The sequence below is a fragment of the Quercus robur genome, chromosome 2 (genome assembly GCF_932294415.1).
Source record: "Quercus robur chromosome 2, dhQueRobu3.1, whole genome shotgun sequence".
Classification (NCBI taxonomy): Eukaryota; Viridiplantae; Streptophyta; class Magnoliopsida; order Fagales; family Fagaceae; genus Quercus; species Quercus robur.
The window spans coordinates 64276916-64285437 of NC_065535.1; the positions used below are offsets into that span (position 1 = coordinate 64276916).

The following is an 8522-nucleotide window of genomic DNA, read 5'->3' on the forward strand; positions in this document are numbered from 1 at the left end:
CCATGCAACACAAAAGACTTTCACTAGTAAAATAAAATAAACACGTGTAAGTGGGTTGGTGGAAGAGTATTCCCATTTTGTAGGCAATGTTTTTTCAAGTTTAACTAAAATTTAAGATTTTTTAAATTAATAATTTTACATGTCTAGCTCTAATATCTATATTTTCTAAATATGTAGATTCGATGGTATTTTAGGCATATAAAAGTAGGAATCCAAATAGAGAAAGCCCCTTAAATGGTATGAGAAATAGAGAGTGTAATTGTGTGTGTGTGTGTGTTTAACAGTTAGTATGTTTCTTAAAAAAATAAAAAGGAAATAGAGATACTTAGGATGAAAAACTGATGCGTTTTTTTTAATAAGTTTTTTTTTTTTTTTTTTGAGAATACTTAATTAGTTTATATTTGAACTAGTACAAACCACAATGTGACTATGAGAATTGCTAATGTAGGGGTAGGGGATATGTCTAAAGAAGAAACAGTGGACTATTTACAATTTTACATCACTCTTTAGAGCATTCACAGTAGGAAAACCAAAATAAATAAATAAAAAATGTAGTTTTTAGCAACTCAAACACTACTTTATTATTTTAACACCCCACTTTTTAATACACCTAATATCAAAGGTTTTATTTTAATATTCAACACATTAAAATAATATAAACAACACAATAAAATAATATATTCAACACAATAAATAACAATCACAACCATCAACACATTAAAATACTTTTTTTTTTTAACACCACACATTTAAAAAATTAATTTTAAAAAAAAAAGTTTTAAGCTACAGCGAGCTGTTATCTATAGCAGCTCATTGTAGCTGATACTCAAATGTTTTTTTAGTTTACCTCCCTTATTGTACAATACATTTTGAGAGTATTGGACCTGGTTAGAGCATTTACAGCAGTGGAGGCAAAATTTTAGCTATTTAGCTACACAAAAAGTCACTTTATCTATTTTACCTACTCACATGCTGCAGTAGTGGATCTATTTTAGCTTTCAACACAATAAAATAATATACACATCACAATAAAATAATATAACCACTACAATAAAATAATATATCTTACTAAAAAAAAAACAATCACAGCACCAACCACAACCACTCTATCATCAGCCATAGCCATAACCACCACCACCACCACCACCAGTCCACAGCAAGAAAAAAAAAAAAGAAAAAAAAACTCACAGCACCATAAAACGCGGCACAACCACCGCCAACACAGCACCACAAAATAAACCCACTCTATCATCAGCCACACCCACAACCACCACCACCACCACAGCCCATAACAAAAAAAAAAAAAAAAATCAACCAAGCCCACACCCACCTGACCCACCAGGCAACACCCACACCATGGCAATCAAATTCACCCAATGCAAAAAAAAAAAAAAAAAAAAAAAAAAAAAAAAAAAAAAGGTTGGATCGACGGAAAACCAAAGCAATGGGCGGAGGAAGGCAGCGGCAGCTTCAATGATGAAACCCAGAGCTTGGATCGACGAATGAAACCCTAGAAATCCAAAGCTTGGGTCTGATCGGCAAGATGGGTTTGTTGGCGGAATGGGTGGGGAGATCGACGAGATGGGTTGGTGCCGGTGATGGGTCGAAGCTGGGCTGGGTCTGATCAGCGAGATGGGTTTGTTGGCGGAATGGGTGGGGAGATTGGCGAGATGGGTCGGCGCCGGTGATGGGTCGAAGCTGGGCTGGGTCTGATCAGCGAAATGGGTTTGTTGGCAGAATGGGTGGGGAGATTGGCGAGATGGGTCGGCGCCGGTGATGGGTCGAAGCTGGGCTGGCGGTGGAGGAAGAAGAGAGAAGATGAGGAAAGTGGAGGAAGAAAGAAGAAAAAGGTGAATCTGGAAAGAGAAAATGGGAAATGATTATTTAATGAGAGAAGAGAGAGAGAGAGTGTAATAAAAAATTCTTTTTTTTTTACCTGTGAGCTACAGTGCACATCTATTTTTAGATGTGCACTGTAGCTGAGGAGCTAAATCTTTTAGATTTAGCTCCACTGCTGCATGATGATTTTTTGTGGTTGAGAGCTAAAAAAATAACATTATACCTATATAGCACCACTGTTGTGAGTGCTCTTACTAACCTTATTGGGGATGCTCTTACATGTTTATTACACAATTAAGTTGGAGCCCATTACTGCCTTGGCTAATATTTTTAACTACCTTGGCCAATTAAGTTGGTTTGGGGTCTATGCGGTATTTGACGACTCAAACCTTTGTTATTATATATTTTTCCCACATAGTTTTAAGCAACCAAGTTGATCATTTAATTTGATTTGAGAAGTGAAACCAAACTAATGTTGGATTATATAGACCCTATAAGAAGTTTCTTAGTTGCTTTGATTCTTTCACATATAAATGTTTTTCTATAAAAGTTTAAAGTGATTAAAAAAATATGAATATTTTTATGGTGGATTTCGAATATTTAAATTATTCATTCACAAGATTGAGTTTAATGATATGCACTAATTTGTTGTAAATTGAGGGTTTTTAAAATAAAACTAGCCTTTGAGCATGCACGTGCTTAGAGGCTCCTCTATTTTGCTTCTAAGAGTTAATGATTTACATTCATTATAATTCAGAATTACGAAATAATTCTCATCACACATAGGTATGTTTTTTGGATTGAAAATGTAGTAATTCTGAATTATGATAAATGTAAATCATTAACCCTTAGAAGCAAAATAGAGGAGCCTCTAAGCATGCGCAGGCTCAAAGGCTGATTTTTATTTTATAAACCCTCAATTTACAACAAATTAGTGCATCATTAAACCCAATCTCTTGAATGAATAATGTAAATATCTGGAATCCACCATAAAAACATTAGTTGGTTTCATTTCTCAAATCAAACTAAATAATCAACTTGGTTGCTTAAAACTTGGTGGGAAAAATATATAATAGCAAAGGTTTGAGTCATTGAATACCACACAGACCCCAAACCAAGTGTCTTGAACAAAACTAGGGCTAATTAAACAATTGTGTCTGCAGACTTTTTAAAAATATTGGCAAGGCTTGTAAAACAATAGATTAGAAAATGTGTAGTAAGTCTCACAATAATAGTAAGCAACATCACAAAATACATAAAACCAACCAACAAACTCAACCCACAATAAACATGTAGGCACCCAAAGAAATGCTATCTAAGAAGAAAAATAAAAAAATTAAGGGATTTAGGTGCAATAAACATCTCGGCATGCAAATTAAGTGCTAGCTTGGAATATTTAGGCAAACAGAACCCATAAAACCAAAAATAAATTAAAAATTAAAAAAGAAAATGGGAGAGAAAGAGGGATGCCTTGAGAGTTGAGACCCATCAACTTTGAAAAGTAACATAGGAATCCAAAAATCCTAAACAGTTTCAGGGGGAAAAAAAAAAGGACACTAAAGAACGTGTAGACTAAACAACTCTAGAACGTTATATGGCTATTTACATAAGCCAAAAGATTTCTTCTTCTTTTTTTTTTTTTTTGAAACCCCAAAAGATTTCAAGAATGTAATTACAGGAAAAGGCTTCTCTCATATAGTCGCATAAACTGTAACGATGCCAATTTTACCAAAAAACCTGTCTCATTTGTACAGCCATAACCCAATTACTGCTCGCATTTTCTCATTTAGCATTACCCATTTTAAACACTAAGTAAAAAGTACAAATACAACGAAAATCTTAATAATGTATAACAATTATATTATATCTTTTCCATATAAATTCTTCACCTACACACCACCACCAAATTGGAAAATTAAATAAATAAATCAGAACCTACATAAATCACAACACATGATAATAACTCAAATTTCAATAATAAAAAGAAAGATTTGAGTAGCCTACCTTCTTCTTCTTCTTCTTCTTCTTCTTCTTCTTTTTTTTTTTTTTTTAATTTGCATAAAAGATGGAGTGTGAGGATTGAGATTGATAGAATTCAGATAAAAATTGTTCTACCAAATGATAGTAGGAAACTCTTGGAGGTGTGAAACGTGTATATAATCATAGAAGAAACTGTTTTTTTAAATTTAGTTAAAATTTAGGAGTTTATCTTCTGTATAAATTAAGCGGATTCAGAAAGTTAATTATTATTATTTTTGTCAAAAATACTCCTAATTTAATTAATCTATTCTTATTCCTTAAAAAGAGAAATAAGGTTAAGATGGTAATTCAACTAAAATTTTCCCACTACCCTCACACTTCCCACTTCCTAGCCCCACTACCCCTTGTTTCTAACCAAAAATAAGAAAGAAAGGCTATCTACCCACGGCTCCTAAAAATTAAAATTAAAAAAAAAAAATTCCATAAAAAAAAAAAAAAAAAAAACTACTCACATCATATAAAATTAAAAAAAACACTAGCCTTTGAGCAACTACTCACATTACATAAAATTATTTCACCACAAATGCTTAATACTTATCATACCCCTAAATTTTTTTCATGATTGGAAAATATATTAATCCCAAATTATAATTTTTGCAAATTATTAACTTTTACAAAGAAAAAGAAAAAAAAAAAAAAAAAAAAAAAAAAAAAAAAAAAAAAAAAAAAGCCTCTAAGTTCGCACGTGCCCATAAGCTAGTTCTAAATTAGTAATTTTACCTGTCTAATTTTACTATTTAAACTTTATAATCTAGTAAATTTGGGGTATTTTGGGTATAGTAGCATAAATAAAATAAAAATATGCCCAGCCCAAGAAAAGCCCAATCGTGCATAAATAAAAAAATAAATAAAAATACAAAAGTTGTTTTCAGCCTTGTCCAATTTTCAGCGGCCCAAATTTCCTGAGTTGACCTCACCAACGCCATAAAATTTGAACGAAATCGGCTGAACAGAACCAACCCACCGGTGTGGTACGATTGGGGCATTAATTAATTGATCAAACCAACAAATGCCGCTCGGTGCAAAAATATCAGTACCACCAATCACACTGAGCTGTGTACACCTCTACTTTCTGCTACAGTCTAATGCTGATTAAGAGAAATATTCGTACATAATATTTTCATAACAAATTATAGATAGTAGGTTGTTAATTTTTTACCTGTAACAACTTGCAATTTAAAATTTGTAAAAAAAATATTATAAAAATATTGTGAATATAACACTTCTCATAAATTAATGATGAAAATATTATTTTAGTCCATAGTTTTTGGAGGTTAAAGTGAATTTGGAATTGCAGAGATAACAGCAGAAGATTGAAACTAAGAGCACTTGCATCAGTTCCTCTATAATGGAAAAAGTGTATCATTTTACATATTTTTACTCAAAATTTACCCGCATCAATCCTTCCATAATGCTGTGCATTTCCAAAATTACTACACATTTTTGCTCAAACCATCTGCACGTGTATGTGATATTGGTGAAGCCAAACAGTAGTGTGCAACTTTTACCAAGCAATATCACAGAGTAAGTACTAATGCCAAGCAATATCACAAGCTTAAGGCTTGGGTATTTTTTTTTTTATACAAGATAGAAATTCTATTCTAATATAATCTAAGTGTATATGTGTGTGAAACTCATTCCTAAAGACTTGAACCCCTATCATTGCCCCTCACACCTTACAAACACTTATACTTGTGGGGTGACCATTGTACCAAGAGTGTGCGGATTAAGATTTGGGTTTTTACTTTGTGATATTGTTGTGCAGTGCATTTAATGCTTTTAAACTTGGGTCATTAAAAATAAAAGCTTTAAACTTAAACATGTTTCTAAGACTAAAGTATACTTTTTTTACACTTAAAATTTGGAGTTGTATTTATCTTGGTCTTTTATATTTAAAATTTTCAATTTAGGACTTTGTGTAATTCCATTTTTATATTAGCTCTTTATATTTTCAAAATTTTCATTTTAATCATTCATATTTGAAGGGTTTTTTATGGGAACGATATTAACAAAAATGAACATTTAAACAATATGAACCATTAGCCAAGAGTCTTGTAACTCAATTGAATACAAACATCTTAACAAAGCAAAAAATCCAATTATATACGATTAGTTCACAGCAATTATTCTGAATGTATCAGATTTACAAAAAGCTTAATCAATACACAAATGCACGTGACAATAATCTTCGAATCTTTAAAAAAGGAGGACATATTAAAACGAAGGAGCAAAACAAAGAATTGGCTTTCAAAGATAACATGTGGCAGTGTGTTTATATTGTCCAAAGAGGATATCAGAGTATAAACACAAGCATCCGGTGCATTACATATTTTTTATTATTTAAATATTAGAAACTTCCTTAGTATAAAGGAGGTATACATTTGTAAAACAATGGACATGCCAGCATATCACACTTTGCATGTGTTGCAAGATGTACAAATTGAAAATCAACACGAAATAAACCAAAACACCATTAAACATCTGGTGCATTACATATATTATAACAAAAAGTACACATTTTAAGAGACATCTGATAGAATCCATGAATTAAGATCTTGTGTAATGTTGGGTATCTCGCCATGAAGTCATCCACAAATTCTGCGTGGGAAAGGAAAAGCAAGGAAGTTCTGAAGCTTATGTACAAAGGCAGCTCCCGGTGGACTTCATGAAGGTGCTGTTTTTTGGTGCTGCGTGCATGTCTCATTACTGGTGGAGTTGCAAGAATTTTGGTCATATTTTGATTGTCATTTATTGAGTGCTTGGAATGATCGATTTTGGTTTAATTCTGTGCTCAATTCAATTCAAAGTGCAAAATTCTTCTTTGCGCAGAACTTTTGTATCTGTAAATCATTGATCGAGACTTTCGGAAAATAGAGGAAGAAAACGCAACCTAAATTCTTGACAATAGACATTATAATAGATTAGTTATTATCCCACACCGTTTAAATTCAAGTAATTTGTTTTGTTTATATGTATTTGCAAAGCACATGTAGAGTGCCGAGCTTAGTAACGTAAGCTTGTAACCAAGTTGGGGCATTAAAGTAGTTGAATGTATGATGGAACCGGCTAGGTGGGAGAGGTGGCTGTTGGTCTGTCCCAAATGACAATAGGGTCTTGTGGCTCTAGTGTAAATAGGGAGTCCGTCTCAGCTTGCCCCTCGTCCTTGGGTTAAAGGGCACCACCATCCACCAAGGGTGGGTAGCTCCGGCTAGGTGGGAGAGGTGGCTGTTGGTCTGTCCCAAATGACAATAGGGTCTTGTGGCTCTAGTGTAAATAGGGAGTCCGTCTCAGCTTGCCCCTCGTCCTTGGGTTAAAGGGCACCACCATCCACCAAGGGTGGGTAGCTCTCAATATCAAATTGATGGATATTGGATTGGGGGGTTTCCTCTCCCCACAGATCAATGGAAATTTACCACCTGAATCCTCGCAAGCTACCAAGTTGTTTCCCATACTAAACAACTACTTTTTTGAATTAAACTCAATGTTTTTTTTTTTTTTTTTTTTTTTTAAATTATAAGAGATTTAACTGTTTTTTTTAATTATAAAAGATTTAACTGTTTTGTTTTGTTTTTTTTTTTTAATTATAAAAGATTTAACTGTTAATTATTTAAATTTAATTTATTTAGCTCAAAGATTTTTTTTAACCCTGGAATTCTCAATACCTTTTTAAAAATATAAAAACAAATTAACTCAGTACTCTTATTCTCTCATAGTTCTCGGACAAAACAACTAATTAATTTTTCTATTTTTAAATTTTGCTCTTTTTTAAAATATAAAATATAAAGAATTTATTTAATAATGGATTTTATACTGTTCTTCACCTTATAAAACATCTACTTGTTTAGAATTTTTTGTATTGAGCTCAAAGATTTTTTTTTTTTTTTTTTTTTTTTTAAGAATTGATTTCTCTCAAAGCTTTTTAAATATAGGATTTCTCAATGCTTTTTAAATACATTTTTTTTTGAGAAGAAAAAGGTAATAGACATAAAACAAAAATATCTTATATTATATTTGTAAAGACACGATTTTGTAACGAACCGTAACAGTGTTGGGTTCGCACGTAAAAAGGCCCAAACAATATCATTTGTAGAGCATGGGTTTGAAAGGCTAGGCCTTAGTCACCAGGCAGTGGGTTTTTCGTGATATCCATACGTGGTTAAGTCGCCTTCGCCCCTGGAGTCTTTCTCCCGGAGGCGGGCTGGGAGGCTCTGGTTTTTGGCCATTTTTCCCAGCCCCCTCTTTTGGCGCACTCACCTTTACATTATATGGTCCTTCTTGGTTGATCTTAGCCCTCCACTTGTTGGTCAGGCAGGCGCTTACTTCTGTACCCATCCCATCAACCGTCCCCTCTTACTTTCTGTTAGTTGCGAAGATCGAAGTTACACCGTCCAAGCGTCTTTTCTCATTAACAGGATCTGGACGTTGGCAGGTGCATTTAATGCGGAGGGGACACATTTTCCTTGATCCAATTTTGCACCCTACTTCCCTGTGGGCCCCATTCCACTCACATCCCCTTCAGGGGGCTGTTTGGGGATAGCCTTCACCAAGACGTTGATCTTCCCATTGAAGTCTTGGAGTGCCGAGGATAGGGTAGTCCTCAGCCGTTCCCCTTGACGCCTCGGCCTTCGATCATTCGTCATCGG

General features: G+C 33.5%; 1 long non-coding RNA gene across 1 annotated transcript; it reads left to right on the plus strand.

Annotated features, from left to right (window-relative positions):
* Window positions 1-6880: 6880 nt before the first annotated feature.
* Window positions 6881-7346, plus strand: LOC126714464 (uncharacterized). Its single transcript, XR_007651608.1, has 2 exons — window positions 6881-6990; window positions 7132-7346. It is a non-coding gene; the product is annotated as an uncharacterized LOC126714464 (long non-coding RNA).
* The last annotated feature ends 1176 nt before the right edge of the window (window positions 7347-8522 follow it).